The sequence below is a fragment of the Triticum dicoccoides genome, chromosome 7B (assembly GCF_002162155.2).
Source record: "Triticum dicoccoides isolate Atlit2015 ecotype Zavitan chromosome 7B, WEW_v2.0, whole genome shotgun sequence".
NCBI lineage: Eukaryota > Viridiplantae > Streptophyta > Magnoliopsida > Poales > Poaceae > Triticum > Triticum dicoccoides.
Window position 1 is genome coordinate 548631449 of NC_041393.1, and position 17352 is coordinate 548648800.

General features: G+C 48.5%; 1 long non-coding RNA gene and 1 pseudogene across 5 annotated transcripts; both read right to left on the reverse strand.

The window, feature by feature from the left end:
- Positions 1–4655: 4655 nt before the first annotated feature.
- Positions 4656–8545, reverse strand: LOC119340091. 5 transcript variants are annotated; one of them, XR_005164369.1, is made up of 4 exons: positions 8116–8536; positions 7664–7807; positions 6027–7330; positions 4656–5072 (listed from the first exon to the last, which is right to left on the reverse strand). It is a non-coding gene; the product is annotated as an uncharacterized LOC119340091 (long non-coding RNA). The 5 variants fall into 5 exon arrangements; XR_005164366.1 differs by having other exon boundaries at positions 8077–8535; XR_005164367.1 differs by having other exon boundaries at positions 6027–6064; positions 7202–7330; positions 7664–8533.
- Positions 8546–10453: 1908 nt separating this feature from the next.
- Positions 10454–16686, reverse strand: LOC119340090 (annotated as a pseudogene).
- Positions 16687–17352: the final 666 nt, after the last annotated feature.

Consider the following 17352-nt stretch of genomic DNA (forward strand, 5'->3'; position numbering starts at 1 on the left):
TTGATTAACGGGGTCACATCATTGGGAGAATGATGTGATTGACTTGACCCATTCCGTTAGCTTAGCACTTGATCGTTTAGTATGTTGCTATTGCTTTCTTCATGACTTATACATGTTCCTATGACTATGAGATTATGCAACTCCCGATTACCGGAGGAACACTTTGGGTGCTACCAAACGTCACAACGTAACTGGGTGATTATAAAGGAGTACTACAGGTGTCTCCGAAGGTACATGTTGGGTTGGTGTATTTCGAGATTAGGATTTGTCACTCCGATTGTCGGAGAGGTATCTCTGGGCCCTCTCGATAATGCACATCACTATAAGCCTTGCAAGCAATGTGACTAATGAGTTAGTTGCGGGATGATGCATTACGGAGCGAGTAAAGAGACTTGCCGGTAACGAGATTGAACTAGGTATTGAGATACCAACGATCGAATCTCGGGCAAGTAACATGCCGATGACAAAGGGAACAACGTATGTTGTTATGAGGTTTGACCGATAAAGATCTTCGTAGAATATGTGGGATCCAATATGAGCATCCAGGTGCCACTATTGGTTATTGACCGGAAATGAGTCTCGGTCATGTCTACATAGTTCTCGAACCCGTAGGGTCCGCACGCTTAACGTTCGGTGATGATTTGTATTATGAGTTATGTGTTTTGATGTACCGAAAGTATTTCGGAGTCCCGTATGAGATCGGGGACATGACGAGGAGTCTCGAAATGGTCGAGACATAAAGATCGATATATTGGACAACTATATTCGGACATCGGAAAGGTTCCGAGTGATTCGGGTATTTATCGGAGTACCGGAGAGTTACGGGAATTCGCCGGGGAGTATATATGCGTTATTGGGCTATAGGGGAAAGAGAGAGGGGAGGCTGCACGCCCCCCAAGGCCTAGTCCGAATTGGACTAGGGGGAGGGGTTGCGCCCCCTCCTTCCTTGTCTTCTCTTTTCCCTTTCCTTGACTCCTACTCCTACTACATGGAAGGGGGGAATCCTACTCCCGGTGGGAGTAGGACTCCCCAGGGCGCGCCATAGAGAGGGTCGGCCCCTCCGCTCCTCTCCTCCTTTATATACTAAGGCAAGGGGCACCTCTAGACACAACAATTGATCTCTTGATCTCTTAGCCGTGTGCGGTGCCCCCCTCCACCATATTCCACCTCGATCATATCGTAGCGGTGCTTAGGCGAAGCCCTGCGTCAGTAGCTACATCATCACCGTCACCACGTCGTCGTGCTGACGAAACTCTCCCTCAAAGCTTGGCTGGATCGGAGTTCGAGGGACGTCATCAAGCTGAACGTGTGCTGAACTCGGAGGTGCCATACGTTCGGTACTTGGATCGGTCGGATCGTGAAGACATACGACTACATCAACCGCATTGTGCTAACGCTTCCGCTTTCGGTCTACGAGGGTACGTGGAAAACACTATCACATCTGTTGCTATGCATCACCATGATTTTGCGTGTGTGTAGGAATTTTTTTGAAATTACTACGTTCCCCAACATATACATTCAGGAACCAAACCTTCACACCCTGAATATGAGTTTTTTTAGGACCCTAAATACGAGTTATTATTGGGAAAGGCTAGGTGCCACTGTGCCACAGTGCCAGTCACTTGGAAACTGAAAAAGGGGCAGTCGATTCTCATCTTTCTATCTCAACCGTTGGATCAAGATTCAATGGACAATGCTTCGTCTTCAACCTCAAAGCGGCACCTATTGTTTCCCTTCTTTCTCTCACACCCGCTAATCTAGACCGGTCGTAATTGCCCACTTCCACCGCCCATGGTTGGGGGCACTCCCGTGACCAGCTCGCCGCCCTGCCCTCCCCTCACCCGCCGCCCATCGTCGTGCTGCCGCTGCCCCCGGCCATCCATCTAACCCCGATGATGTCAAGTTTTTTTCCCACGAACTTGCACCACTCCACACCCCTAAGATAGATCCTGGGGTCGCCTGCCGCCCAAAGATAGATCTCCAGCGAGCTCCTTCCTTTCCTCCGGTTGTTCCTTCATTCATGCAACATTCGACTGACCCAAATTCAAATTATAGCTATTGTGTATCATTGTTGTTCTCGGTAACAAAAATATGGTTGTGCTCAATGCACTCAATGTAATTAAACAAAAGACACGGTGAAAGGAGCCAAGTCCATGTAACACGAGGGAGGGTCAGGTAGCACCTCAGCCTCAGCAACCACGCTCTCCAGCATCTGCACCACATGGTGCATCGTCGGCCGGAGCGACGGGTTGGGCTCAATGCACCAGAACGCCACACGCGCGAACCTCTCCACCCTCTCCAAGTTCGCCACCGCGTCATTGTCTTCCGGCAGTATGAGCTCAGTCCTCTGGCTGCTGACTAGTTGGATCGCCCACTCGGACAGCGTGACCGCCTCGTCTCCTCCCTAGTCGGACAACGGGTCCTGCCACTTTCGGCAGCAGATCATCTCCATCAGCACGACGCCGAAGTTGTACACATCCACCTTGGTGTCGATCCGCGCGTCGCCGCGAAACCATTCCGGGGCGATGGACCCCCTGATGTTGGTCACCGTGGTGTGCACCTGCTGGTTCCCGAGCAGCTTGGAAATCCCGATGTCGGTGATCTTGGGGGTGTGCGCGCCGTCAAGGAGTATGTTGTCCGCTTGATGTCGCTCCCGACGTCTTCGGCCTCGCGTTGGCCGAAGACTAGACTAACCGAAGTTAATCTCTTCGGCCTACGGGCCGCCGCCGATGGCTCTTTGGCTCAGTTATGCCACTCTTCGGCCCAAGGTAAACCGAAAACAACTCTTTTGCCTAAGCTGGACAAAGAGTGAATCTCCTGCCTAAGCGTGATCAAAGACTGGCTCTTCGGCCTGAGTGAGGCCGACGGGGTCATCGTTTTGATTTTTCCGAATTAGACCAACATTTTCAAGAATTGTTATAAAGAATGATATTTAAAAAAATTCTAATTCGGACCATATTCCATGATCAGCCGCGTAATGGGGTCACGACAAGTGTCGGACTAGTCGCAACTCGCAACAAAAAACACGTCTCCACGGTCAAGAATGCGCGTGTACGACAAATGCGCGACACGTCTTCACAATTCATTCCGTTACGACTTGCGACGTTGCTCGTGCTCCACCCATCCATGTCCCATTTCATCCGCGGAAAACCGGACAAGACTCGGGGTCCATGCCACATGAACGATGATCGTGCCAACTGCGAAGCATGCACCCTACATGAACGATGATCGTGCCAACTGCGAAGCATGCACCCTACATGAACGATGATCGTGCCAACTGCGAAGCTTCCTCGTGGTGTCCATCTCAGATCTCACTGTAGTGCGCAGCAGGGGAAGACTTCCGGGTCATGCGAGCCTATGGCCCTGACCGGCGACAGGCACAACTGTTGTGATGCGCTGTGACTATCGTCAACCCCGAAGCGTCACTGCTTTCGCTTGACTAGCTCCAGCCAACATACGGTACGGGAGACCTGCCAATGTACAGTTCGGGAGACGGGGCTCCTCGGTGTGCCGCTTGCGCACGCTGGGTTTCCTTTCCACGGAAACCGTACAACTGTCCCGGCGACCACGTCTGTGACAAAGTAATGGCAGTGACCCTACACTGCACTGAACGACCAGTCAACCGATGGATCTTACTCTACTTGTCTCATGGACTTCATTAAAAAAGGCTCGGGCCTCGCTTTATAAATAAAGCAACGATCATACAACTTGACATCACACCACACACACGCGAGGTAGGATAGAATGGTGCATAAGAACGTCAACATCACCCCAACCCACTCCAAGCCCGCAACGACCACATGAAGTTGTCGGAGTTCTCCGCCATGAAAGAGGCGTCTGGAGAAGATGAGCTACACCCGATGAACCATGGAATACAAGATGACGCGTTCCAAAAACATCATGGTTTTCACCCGGAGCAAACCGAAGGAGAGTAATCATGACGACGCCCATGGACGTCGCCGTCCTCGGCGTGGCCCAAGCCAGACAAGGATTACCCCCCAACACACACTATCAGCCTCCGAGACCACCATTGATCACTGAACACCAGCCATCACGCTGCTCACACGGCCATGGCCACCGGCCCGCGCCTGAGTTGCAAGCCTGGCCCATAGGCACCACCAACAACCTCCCCATGCCTTTTAGACTACCCGCACGAGTGTAATGACAGAAATGATCGCCCCTGAGTGGAATTGGCCAAAAAGACCACCTGCGTGGCGGCAGGTGAGGCAAACTTAGGCACAAAATATGAAGATGACCAATAAACCAGGACTATGGAACATGCTTAAATGCTTAAGGCTGGCCATAGTGGGGATAACATAACCGGTAGCATGCATATGGGACTAGCAAACATGCTTATGTGGCACACAATTAAAAAAGAGAGAGAGGGTTAGAGTAACATAGATAGATACCGTATCATGTTAAATGTTATGCTACTTTGTGTCATGCATGGCAATAAATATGATCATCTATGATACTATACACTATGAAGTTAGTAGAGACCTGCTATACGTACGACATTCTCACGTCCGATTACACATACGATTGTTGTTGCAAGTGCTTTCGTCCAATCAACCAGATCCATCTCTACTACTATTAAACAATCAAACAAGAACTTTCTTACGTACACCCCGCAAAACGTACACAGACATATCACCACCACAGGATGAAGCCCACACGACCCAATCTAACAGCCATTATTAATTTATTCGAGATCTGGTGTGCGCTTAGCAGTTTACATGGACTGACCATACTCCACCAGATGAAAACATGAAACTCTCCATCCCACCTCCGCAGGCCCTCAAATCACGCTAATCTAACCATCTAATCAATTTGAATAAAAGGAAACTAAACCTAATCGTCTCCCTCGCCCCTCTCCCTGCCTTTCCTCGCCACCGCCCCAGACGAAGCTCAGCAGCCCCGTCGCCTCCCTGCACGGCGGCCTCGATCCCTGCATCGCATCGTCGCCTCCCTAGACGGTTCCCTCACGGCCATGCACCGCGTTGACGCCTCCCTGCCGGCTCCCTTGCCACCCTGCACCGCACCGTCGAGTGGGTGGCCGCCCCTCCTTTCACCTACAATCAGATATTCACATATTTGTCAGGCTACAACAAGATTATTATGCATCAATTTGCCTGAGTTTTGAAGCAGCAGACAGCCCCATCAGATCGGCCAGGTATGATTTCCACGGCCAATGGAAACCCACCTGGTCGCCCAATCAGATCTGCCTGAGTTGCTGGCGCCCTGCGAGATGACGACAACTTTGTGTTGTTCCACGCTGACGACACGGTCGTATGGTGGACGTTCGAGTCCCCGACGGATACCTGGTCACCGGGAAGGACTTCATGCCTGTGGCGTAGCTCTTCTCCAGCGTTTCCGATACCAACAAGGCTGACGGGAAGTATCGGCTCGCCAACCAGCAACAGGACGGCAAAACCTGGTGGCACGAGGGCGAAACCTGTTCCCGCTGCTCCCGGAGCCGTTCAAGGGTGTTGAGCAGATCGGCGTCATCCGATATGGTCTCCAGGTTCAGTCCCAGCTTCGCTTTGCTGCCTTACTGCACAATTTCTCTCCTATCTGTCGAGATTTACCATTCTTGTCTGCTATTCTACTGAATACTATTCTTGGATAAACACATTAATCAGTGTGGTTAGATGGAGTGACCGATTTCACAAAAAATTGTCATGTTCTGCTACTTGGGTTCACAGTCTACAGGTGTGCTGGCTCTAACAGAGTTTTCTCATGGTGTTTTGTTTTCTCATGGTGTTTTTGTACAGTCCAGAGGCCCAGAACCTAAGAGACTCTTCGGTTAACCCTACTGTGTGGAGCGGTGATTGAACTGGGCACAGAACCTGAGGAAACAAATATTGTAGTATGTTCATGATTATATATGCATAATATCGTACTGGTGTTCCTGCCATTGAATATTTCTTGTGTACTATGTTTGAGAAATTGTTTCTATTAGCACCAAGGAAAAAAGCGGCACTATGGGTTACTACTTACATAATAGAGGGAAACATGCAACCAACCTGTGAGGCCACTTAATGTGTCACAAAAGGAATCAAACCTGAAAAGCACAATGATGACAGAGAAGGAATCACCGGAAGCGCTAAAATACAATGAAAAAGACTAATGCGATAAGCAGTTTCACGGCTGGAAGCATATAATCTGAACTGTTTTTCAGCTCAAAACATTGAAAGCACCAAATCATTGTACTTCTTTTTCTCCTACAACCATCATATTTATGGCTCATGACTAAATCTTTCAAGCACAACAACCATGATTGGGAACACTAAGATCCTGATTGTGACAGTTGCATATGGCATCCTCTCGGCGTAACGACTTCAGGACCATCAGCAATTCAGGTATCTGAACTGTTTTTCAGCTCAAAGCATTGAAAACACCAAATCATTGTACTTATTTTTCTCCTGCAACCATCCTGTTTATGGCTCAAGTAAATCTTTCATGTACAACAACCATGATTGGGAACACTAAGATCCTGATTGAGACAGTTGCATATGGCATCCTCTCAGCCTAACAAATTTGGAACTCCATTTGTGTGTAAAAAAATGTTACTGTACTGACATTGGTGGTACAGGCATAAATGCTGATGTGATGATGTCCGATCAGGCTCCATTTCATGATCCAAATTCCTTCAAATCAAACCGGACATTTTGTAACAAGGAAAATTTCAATAATTACGACTCAGCGTGACGACTTAGGGACCCAATTTGAGGACCTATTCAACATCACCAACTCAGGTAAGTAACTTAAATATATCACCAACTCGAGCCTATGTAAAGATTTTGTCACGCAGGCCAAATGGCAGGTCCTAAAGAGTTGAAGAGACAAAGGGAAAGGGAGAGGTATGCACTAAACATGGCTCATAAGAAAGCTACATCTACTATTCTTAATGCAGAACACACCCCATCTAGGACACACGCGGCAATATCATTATCACCTGGTTTGTCCATTATATTTTGTTCTTTATATATGATTGAGCAATCAGAAGTATAATCAAATATATGATCAAGTGATTTCTTCTGCCGGATTTTCACACCGCCGAGAGGCCCACTGCGCAATCTGCTGTCACCCAACTACGATACACACCAGGTGTTGAAGGTGATGTTCGTTCTAACCTTAGAATATCTTCATTTGTGTGTGAATAAATGTCACTGTACAAACATTGGTGCTGTAGGCATACCTGGTGATGTGATGACAGCAGATCAGACTCCATTTTGTAAAACGAAAAGGTGTGCATAATGAAGCCTCTGGTAGCAGATTCTTTGCAATGTTTTGGGTTGCAATCGCCACTTGAATCCTTAAACTGCATCTTGGGTAACAGAGCATGCCAGGGTGAGCAACTAAGCGTCACAAATAAAGACGGGGAAGCCAGTAAAAGAGTAAATAAAACATTAGAAGAAATTATGCAAAATTTGAGATCACAATAACCATAGGAGCGTCGTTTCCATGTAAAGACCAAGTATTCTTTTTTCCTTTCTGTTCTGACACAAGTATAAGCCACGAGATGTATAAAAAAGAAAACATCCTATTCTTTCTGAGCACCCCAAGCACAAAACTATGTGCCTCATCAGAAGAGCTGAAATTAATGAGAAAATATCTCGATTTTCTAAGCTAATCATCTCATGAGAGTTGAGGTATTTACCAAAAATCTTCATGGTACAACCGTACAGCTTGATCTCCAAAAGTTCAAAGCATGGTTGACGACGCCGGTATTTTTGGTTGATGAGTACTATTATTAGCCCCTGCATTCCTCAAGCTTCTGCTGCAGCCTCACGTTGTGCTTTAACTACAGAGTAGTGGCAAGATATGTTAAAACACAACAAATGATAGGTACACACTTAAAATAAATTAAAGTGTGCATTCCTGATGTGCGTTACCAAAAACCTAAATGGTAAAAACTCTCAAAATATCAACCAGATCCTGAATCTCACAATTTAGTAAAATAAGACTAGACTTTCATTTCCACTTCAATTGACAAATGATAGGTACACAAAAACTATGAGTACTGATTAAGAAGCTGACATCCAATTACGACTACCTGAGTCCGTCAAGTACCTGGAGCAGCCGAGCAGTAGGCGAGCTGCGAGCACCTACCTGGAGCGAGTGTGGGAGCCAAGCACGGGGGGCAACGATGACGGCGGGCACGTAGACGCACTGGATCTCGGTCCGCTATGATATGCCCGCTCCCGCATCGTGTCCAGCATGCCCCTCTAGCTCCCGTCTAGATCTGCGCTGGGACATGGGGATGGCAGCGGCAGAGTTTATCTAGGTAAGACCGGCGGGGTTGCTGGCGAGGCGAGGCCGTCATGCGGCGAGGTGGCGGCGGGGCGAGGCAGAGGGGTGGAGGAGGAGGCGCTGGGCGACATCGTGGCAACAGGGAGGAGGCGTCGTGCGACGGCGCGGCATGCGGAGGAGAGCAGGCAGCGGGGAGAACAGGCGGAGGCCACCATGGAATGGGGAGTGGTGGGGAGAGAGTGAAGGGATAAGCATCTGCATGTCTCTTCTTTTTCTTTCTTTTTTCTTTTTTGATCTAAACTTTTTTGGTCAAGTACTAATAAGCATAGGTGTTCCTCTAAGAAAATATAGACGTTGTCCAAGTCAGTTTTTCTTAGACGACAAGTCATTTTCTTTATCAATAGCCCTTTTGGTCATTTGCTTTATATTAGCATCGGATGTTGTCCAAAAATATATTGGGCGTGTCCGATTTGACTGTGTGGGTGCTATGTTTTTATATGTCACAAGGATTTAGAAAAATGTCCAATCATAATCATTTTGATAGCTATTGAGATCTTTATTGATATTTGTTATTGAACATATTAAAAAGTTGTAATCATGCAGGTCATCTTGTGGTCTCTAGATGTTAAATTTCATGGAGTACTTAATGAGAGATATTGTTTCCGACAATCCGGAACAGGTATATTTTGCTTCATATTATGATACTTATTATTTTGTGGTGTGTCAGTATTTCAAAAAAGTCTTATCACTACTTGACTTTATATTCACATGACACGTTTTAGAAAAAAATAGTCGTCATTTTACTTAACTTGGAATTCAATGATGATGATATAAGAAATCAAGACTTGAAAACTTGGAATGTTCTTGGACTATGTCTGTTGTTCGTCTTGGATTAAGATTAAGACTTAAAATGTTTTAATTATAGATATGATACGTGTGTTGCACGTGCACACTTACTATGTATCAAAAGATTGATGTGGTTACATAAAGTCATGGTAGCACAAGTTGTATCTAAAGATTGTGATACATGGTGATGCATCTTTGTGAGGTTAATTGTGTGCCCCATTTATTAATGCTTCTACGGTTTCTGATTTAGTGGTTTACAGTGAAGGTGCATAGCATCGATATGATTAGACTTAAGATATAAGGAGAAATAATGATTGAATACGAAAGTTAAATACATGGTTTGTCGTTTCCTTAAAGGACAGAGCTATGATAATAAATGAAATATGCTCAAAGTCTAACTTACTTTCACATTTTGTTGTATATGGATCCAGAGTTGATGACCAAGATGTTGTCTATGTGTGTTACTTAAGTGTCAATCTCTAGGACAAAATTGACTAACATACTATTGTATGTAACTTGTTCTTGTTTAGTCCATTTCAAAACTATATCTGCAAAAGCATAATTTCATACAAATTAAGATTTGAAATAATTGTTTCCTAACTAGGATAACTAAACAAATTTATTTCTATGATTATACGTGCGTTGCACGTGCACCCTTACTAGTCGGGAAAAGAAAAGGAATGCAGCATGGAGTCTAGTAGAGACACGTCAGATCGTATGTACGAAGATCGTGTGCAAATCAATCTCGAAGTTAGTATCATACACTAGTATCATATGCATGATACTAGTATACTCCCTCCGTCCTTTAAAGAGTGTATTTCCAACTTTGTTGGAGGGTCAAACTATCTCAATGTTTGACCGAGTTTGTGCCAAAATATATCAATGTTTATGAAACCAAATAGGTATATGATGAAAATATATTTTATCATGAATCTAATGCTACTATTTGATGGCATAAATGTTGGTGCATTATTGTATAAATACGGTCAAACATAAAAAGGTTTGACTTTCCAACAAAGTTGGAAGTACACTCTTCAAAGAACGGAGGGAGTATGATACTTCCCACTATAACTAGCCTAAGAAATCAAGGGTGTCATTTTTAAAGTGCTTTTATGAATACAATAAAGCATCTCTGAACTTTATCTAAAGTTAACAAATACCGTGTAACACATTTCTGAAACATGGAAAAAGTCAATATAAGTACACAAAAGCATATTAGGATTATGCGAATATGTCCAAGAAAATTTGTAAGAAAATGTTGAAACCCGCTGAAATTCGTTTGAAACTTCTCTAGAAACATGTTTAATCTGGATTGATTCACAGGTTTAAGAGAAAGAAAAGGGGAGTATTTGGCGTGTGTATTTCCACTTTGAACAGCAGAGATGATCATGGCTGGTTGGTGGATCATTCTACAGCACTGTCTCGATAAGCACAAAAAATCGTTGTGCTCGGCGCACTTAATCTAATTAAACAGAAGATACGATCAAAGGAGCCGAGTCCATGTAACAAGCGGGAGGGTCAGGCAGCACCTCAGCCTCGGCAACCGCGCTCTCCAGCATCTGCACCACATGGTGCATCGTCGGCCGGAGCGACGGGTTGGGCTCAATGCACCAGAACGCCACGCGCGCGAACCTCTCCACCCTCTCCAAGTCCGCCGCCGCATCGTCGTCGTCAGGCAGTATAAGCTCAGTCCTCTGGCTGCTGACCAGCTGGATCGCCCACCCGAACAGCGTGACCGTCTCGTCCCCGCCCTGGTCGACCAGCGGGTCATGGCACTTCCGGCAGCAGATCATCTCCAGCAGCACGACGCCGAAACTGTACACGTCCACCTTGGTGTCGATCCGCGCGTCGCTGCGGAACCACTCCGGGGCGATGTACCCCCTGGTGCCCCTAATGTTGGTCACCGTGGTGTGCACCTGCTGGTTCCCGAGCAGCTTGGAGATCCCGAAGTCGGTGATCTTGGGGGCGTAAGCGCCGTCGAGGAGTATGTTGTCCGGCTTGATGTCGCAGTGCATGATCGGGGAGACACATCCGTCGTGGAGGTACTCGATCCCCCTGGCGATGCCGAGCGCCGCCTCGGCGCGCCAGCTCCACGGCGGCCGCTCCGGCTTGAAGAGGAATCCGCGGAGCGACCCTCCCGGCATGAACTCCAGCACCAGCATCCGGTGCTTGCCTTCCTTGCAGTACCCGATCATGCGGACCAGGTTCCGGTGGTGGATCTGCCCGATGGACTGCACCTCATTGCTGAACTCCCTCTCGCTGTACTCGTTCGAGTTGATGAGCCTCTTCACCGCGATGAGGCGCCGCCGCGGGGATTTGAGCTCTCCTTGGTAGACCTCGCCGAAGCTCCCTTTACCCAGCAGCTTCTCAAAGCCGTTGGTGGCTCTGTGGAGCTCTCACGCTCAGCAAGTCCTGCCTCTCTCTGCTCTTCTTGGTCACGTAGTGCCTTGCCAGGAAGCCGCCGGGGAAGGCCAGCAGCACGAAGGCCACGCAGACTGTCACGGCCACTATGGTCCTTGTCCTCGCCGACATCCTCGCCGGAGGATTATTGCTTCGCCGAACTTTGATCAGTGCCTTGGTGGTGACGTCGCTGGCCTGCCGCCCGTTTGTCAGCGCCGCCATCTCGGCGCAATCGGTCCCGCCGATCATCAGCGCGGCGGCGCAGTAGCAGTCGTTGAGGCAGTAGTCGCGGCACTGGTCCTCCGTGACCGACGTGAACTTCTTGTAGTAGATCGATGTCTCCCAGGTGGTGTTGGGCAGATCGACGAGCGTGTACTCCTCGGTGTTGTTCTCGCCGTCGCAGCTCTGCGGCTCGAACACCGGCGTGCAGCCGCTGTCCGTGTGCTGCGCGTCGGTGTACGTGTACCCCGACGGGCACACGCAGCGGAGCCGGTCCTTCTGCTCCGTGCAGTACGACCCCGGGCCGCACACGCCCTGCAGCCCGGATGTCCTCTTGTTGCAGGCGTCGCTGGGGAAGGCCCCCGAGACGCTCCATGACGTGTTGCCGCCGCCGTCCGGGACGTTCTTGGCGCGGGCATAGGCACGGACGACGCCGTCTGGGTCCATCCTGGCGAACCTGTAGAACTTGCCGGCGCTGCCGGTCGCCACCGGTGATATCAGGCTCTGGACGTCGCCGTTGTACAGAGTGGAGCTGAGGCCGCCCTGGTCGTCGAAGGTGACCGTCGTGTTGCCGCTGGAGCTGATGGTATGGGCCTGCCAGTAGGCGTTGTCCGGGCTGTTGCCGCTGAGCAGGTCCACGTAGAGCACGACGTTGCCGTCCGTCTGGACGCCCATGGTGAACCGGCTGGTGGTGAACTCCGCGTCCGCGCGCCTGGAGATGAGCTTCCCCTGGGACCGATCGTCCATGGTCAAGGACTGGCCCGGCACCAGCGTGTCCGTCGGGTACCAGAAGCTCGCCCACAGCACGTTCTCCGGGCCGCCGCCGTCGCCGAGGAACTGGAGGTTGCTGGAGTCGAGGAGCGCGAGCACGGACCCGCGCTTGAGGCTGGGGATCGGCGCCCTCCACAGCACCCGATTGCCGCCGCCGTCGGCGGTGTCCGCGAGCGCCAGCTGGCCGTCGGCCGTGACGCTGAGAGCGGACTGCGCCGTGGCGAGGGCGGCCGACGAGTACGTCGACGACTGCCTGGCGAACCACACCACGGACTGCAGCTGGGAGGAGCCACTGGGCCGGCCGTCGTCGTCGGAGCCGGAGCGGAACCATGTGGCGAGGAGGAACTTGCCCGGGCTGGAGTCGTCGAGGGCGCGGAAGCCGAACGCGAAGACGCCGGAGGGGCTGGTGATGTAGCTGGGCGGCGTCATGGGGACTCCGGCCGTGAGGTTGGTCCGTGCAGCGGCTGCTACGTGGCCACTTAGCACTGCAAGGAACGCGGCGAGGAAGAGAGCGGAGGAGGGCGACCCCATTGTTGGGTGTGGGAGCTCGCCGGAGCAAGCGGAAAGGAGTTTGATAATGAACACTACGTAGTACTACTGACTCGGGCCCATTCGTTGACTCCAGTTCCTCGTCAAGATGTGCGTGTGGCACCGCCACCATGTGATGCATCAGTTTATATCTGATTTTCGCGGAGCTGATGTGCGGCTCCACATGCACGCCGGAGTCGTGTCGTGTCTTCGACGAGGTCTTGGCCTTGCGTAAAGTTCACAGCCGGCTCAAAGAAAGTGATCACAAGATCACACGTGATCACTTATTTGCTCTTAACATATACTGTCTTGGACGAGGTCGTCTCGATGATGCACGGGCACGTACAGATCCACATCGTCCGAGGTCGGCACGATTTCTATTTGGGAAGTTTTTGTGGCCGGGGCGCCGGCCGAACCGGTGCGCCGGTCGCGCCCCGTGCGTTCGATCTCTTTTTGATCTAAGGACACCGCTGCGCCACGTGTCATCCTATTTTTTAACGCGCTCGTAGTTATCCTTTCCAAAGTGATTTTTGCTGCATCCGCTCTATCTTTCGTTTCGAGGCAGGGCGACCGCGGGGCGACGTGCTTGTTCGCGCAGGGCGGCGGCGGCGGCGGCCCAGGGCGGATCTCCATTCTCCGGCCATCTATGCCCCCCCCCCATGGTAACTCGAGCCCAAATGCTTTCCATTTTCGTTGTTTTCTTCCCCTCCCCCGTTGGATTTAGGGTTAGGGCGTCGCTAGCCGCGGGCCGCCCGCGGTCGTTCCCGCGGTCGAGGGAGGCGGCCGGGGTGGCGTTCCCGCGGTCGAGGGAGGCGGCGGGGTGGCGTTCCCGCGGGTCGAGGGAGGCGTCGGGGTGGCGTTCCCGCGGAGAGAGGGAGGGGCCGGGGTGGGGTTCCCGCGGGCAGAGGGAGTTGGCGCGGTGGTGAATTTGAATCTGATAGCATTCCAGCAACTGGATTGATTCAGGGAAGCAAACCACAACTCTTTCTACATGTTGATGTCTTGCTGACCCAATCATTAGCAGGTTTTCCTTGGCCGCCAAGGGATTTAGGTACTTGACTAATCGAGGTACAGGGATGTTTTTAGCTTATGCTTTTGGAGAATCGATGGGGATGTTGAGTCGGTTTAGAAATGACATGATAATGCATTTCATGATGAACCTAATGGAATCAACTTGGTATTCTAGATGTTGTTGATAGTTTACAAAGTATGACTTTCAAAATGTCTGATACGCACTATATATTTTTTGCCAATGAATCACTACTCGTTCTGCTGCGCAACCCAACATCCCTGAATTCATAGGTTTGTCAGAATTTTTTAGGTGTTCATGTATGTTTTTTCCTAGCTTCTGATGGTTCGGTTTTATGGTTTTATTGACTTGTGTTTTTTCCTTTTTTGTAGATGTTGCAGGTAACTCTGGTGAGAATGAGGGGAGTAAGAAGGCTAAGAAGAAGATTAAGAAGAAAGGCAATCTATGTGGCTTTAAGTCAAGGTTTAACTCAAAAAGGCTGGCTCAGATTGGGAAGCAAATATCACCGGAAAAACAGAGAATCATAAGGGAGGGACCGTTTGGAGACTTGTTGGACATTCGGTCTTTCAAGGTGCCCCATGAGCTCATTGAGTTTGTTGCGATGAACACGAATCACGTACTCTCTGAGTTCAAACACAAGAACAAATCTATCACCTTCAGCAAGCTTATGGTGAAAAGGATTTTCAACGTGCCATCCGGTGATAGACCCGTGAAGCTTCTAAAGAAGAGTGATGAACATGATCTTCGCAGCATCTACAAGGAGGGGAACAGGGCTCCAATCGCCCATGTTGTCAAGTTGCTCACTAGTTGCAGTGAGGAGGACGTGGTTATGATAAATAGGACTTGGGCACTCCTTGCGTTGGCAACAGTTTTGTGCCCAGGCACGGGCAATATGGTGAATCTCGAGTATCTTGCTTCCCTCGAAGATATGTCTTTGGTGCATGAATTCACTTGGGATGAGCACTTGTTGGCACGAGCTATGGAGGAGGTTGGAGTCTTTCAAGAGAAGAAGAGGATGCAAGCAAACACAGAAAAAGAGTTTCAGATTGCTTCATGCCTTCCCATGTTAGCGGTATGCAACGCAACATTACGAAATACCTCAATCTTTCCCCTTTGCTGCATGAAACCTTCATGCCTTTATGTTTTTTGTTGGCTAATGTCCTTTTTCCATTCCATGCAGATCATATACATGGATCATGTTGATATCCCGGCTGGCCTCCCAAATGAGCATGCTATTGATTATTCCGTGCCAAGGATACGTTTTGTTTGCCAAAAGGATTTTGAGTGGTTGGATAAAGTTGACAAAAACAAGCTCACTCTTGTCCAACCTTTCTACGGGAAACACACCCATGTAATTTTGCTACATCCCGCCTATGTATTTTCCTTTGTCAATGAGTATTAACACACCCATGTAGCAATCTTTGCTTTTCCAATTTAGTTTATGGAAGCTTTCTTATTTATGCCACTCATGTTTTGTTTTCCTAGATCCGGAGTTTGTGCAACACCCCCTATGCAGCACAACTTGTGGGACGGGAAGTTGGTGCTGAAGCAGCTAGTGGGAAGGGAGTTGGTGCTGAAGCACCTAGTGGCCAAGGAACTAGTGGCCAAGGCAGCCAAATTCAAGGTGCTGAAATTCAAGCAAAGGACTCTCAATCAAATGAGGCTCAACAAAATGTTGATGCTGAACCACACCTATCATCATCGCTCAACGATTGGCTGCAGCAATCATTCCCTAGCATGCAAGATCTAAGGGTACATTATCTTTTTCATTGTATTCATTTCCTGTTTACCTTTGGCTTCGCATTATTTTATTATACCCAGTTGCAAGTGTATATTTATTTTGCTGCATCCTTCATGTTGATGTGCAACAACCATGTTCTGTTTTTACTTCATATGTTGTTCAAGTTCATACATACTATGCTTTTTTGCTACACCCATATGTCTAGTGTGCTACAACTACATTCTGTTTTTGCTTCAACCATGTCATAGTTTTGCTACATCCATATCATTAATTTGCTACCTACATAGTTGACAGTAAATTGCTACAGTCACATTCTTTATCTGATACGTAGTGACACAGCATCATACCTACTTGTTTTATCGCTTCATCCATACCTCTAATGTGCCACACCCACATTTGTGTTTTTTTTACATCCATACACATGACTAAAATGTTCAATACTTGCCTTCTTGTAGGTACCAACTCAGTTTCAAATGCTTTACGACAAGCACAAGGGTATTTTTGCATCGGAGGTGGATGATGTTGTTGGCAAGTTTGGACAGTGTTTAAAGGGATTGCAGTGCAACTGGATGGCAGCCCTCCTTCGTGATGTTGGAGACGCCATCACAGCTACCAGTGAGCCCAACTTCTCCTTTGAAACACCTATCATGGACGAATGTCGCGGAAAAGAGAATGATGCTAAAGCTGCAAATGCTGGCATTGGTGCTCAAGCTCAAGCTGAAGGTACAACACCTAGCATTAACAAGGATGAAGTCACTGGATTGAAGCAACAAGTTGCAACCGAGGCTGCTGAAACTCCTGAGCAACAACGAGTGAGTTTCGAGATGGAAGGCAACGTCTCACCTCACAGCCCCCCACTCTTCTTTGATGCACCGAGGAGTGCGACAGCCGGCATTTGGGATGACGAGCCATCCTGTGAGTTGTTCCCAAAGGGCTCCGAAGAGTACGAGATGATGCATTGCACGGATGAGCCTATAACCAAGAAGAGCGCAGTCAACCCCATAATTGAAAACATCTCCGTGTTCCCTGTTTCAGACGATGATGACAGCCCAAGTATGCTTCCTTCCTCCTGCATCATTTATTTTTGTTTTTCTCCATCTTTTTTTTTTCGCTACATATGTGTGATTGCAGCAAATACTCTTTTGTACAATCCCTTGCAAACTCATCCATTTTTGTTGCTTGCTACAGCCCCTAAGATGGTCGCTACAGAAGAGCAAATTGTTGATGCAAGCAGTGGCCCTAGCACACATGACAAGAACACTAGGAAGAAGAGGATGGCCAGAGTTCCAGCCATAAAAAATACCAAGGCAAAGAAGCAAAAGGTCGATGCAGCTGTAGCCACATATGAGAAGTATGTAAAGCATGGGAAACCATTGAGGAGATCACATGCCAATGAACAAGTGTGAGCTACCTAAGCCCTATCTCTTTTTGCTTTCTGTTTTTTATTTTTTCCTGCTCGAAACAAATGATTCATTCGGTTGCATCTATGGTAACAGGACACCTTTCATAAAGATAGGTGGATTTTACATTGGATACAAGAAATTTCTGGTATGCTTCAAGC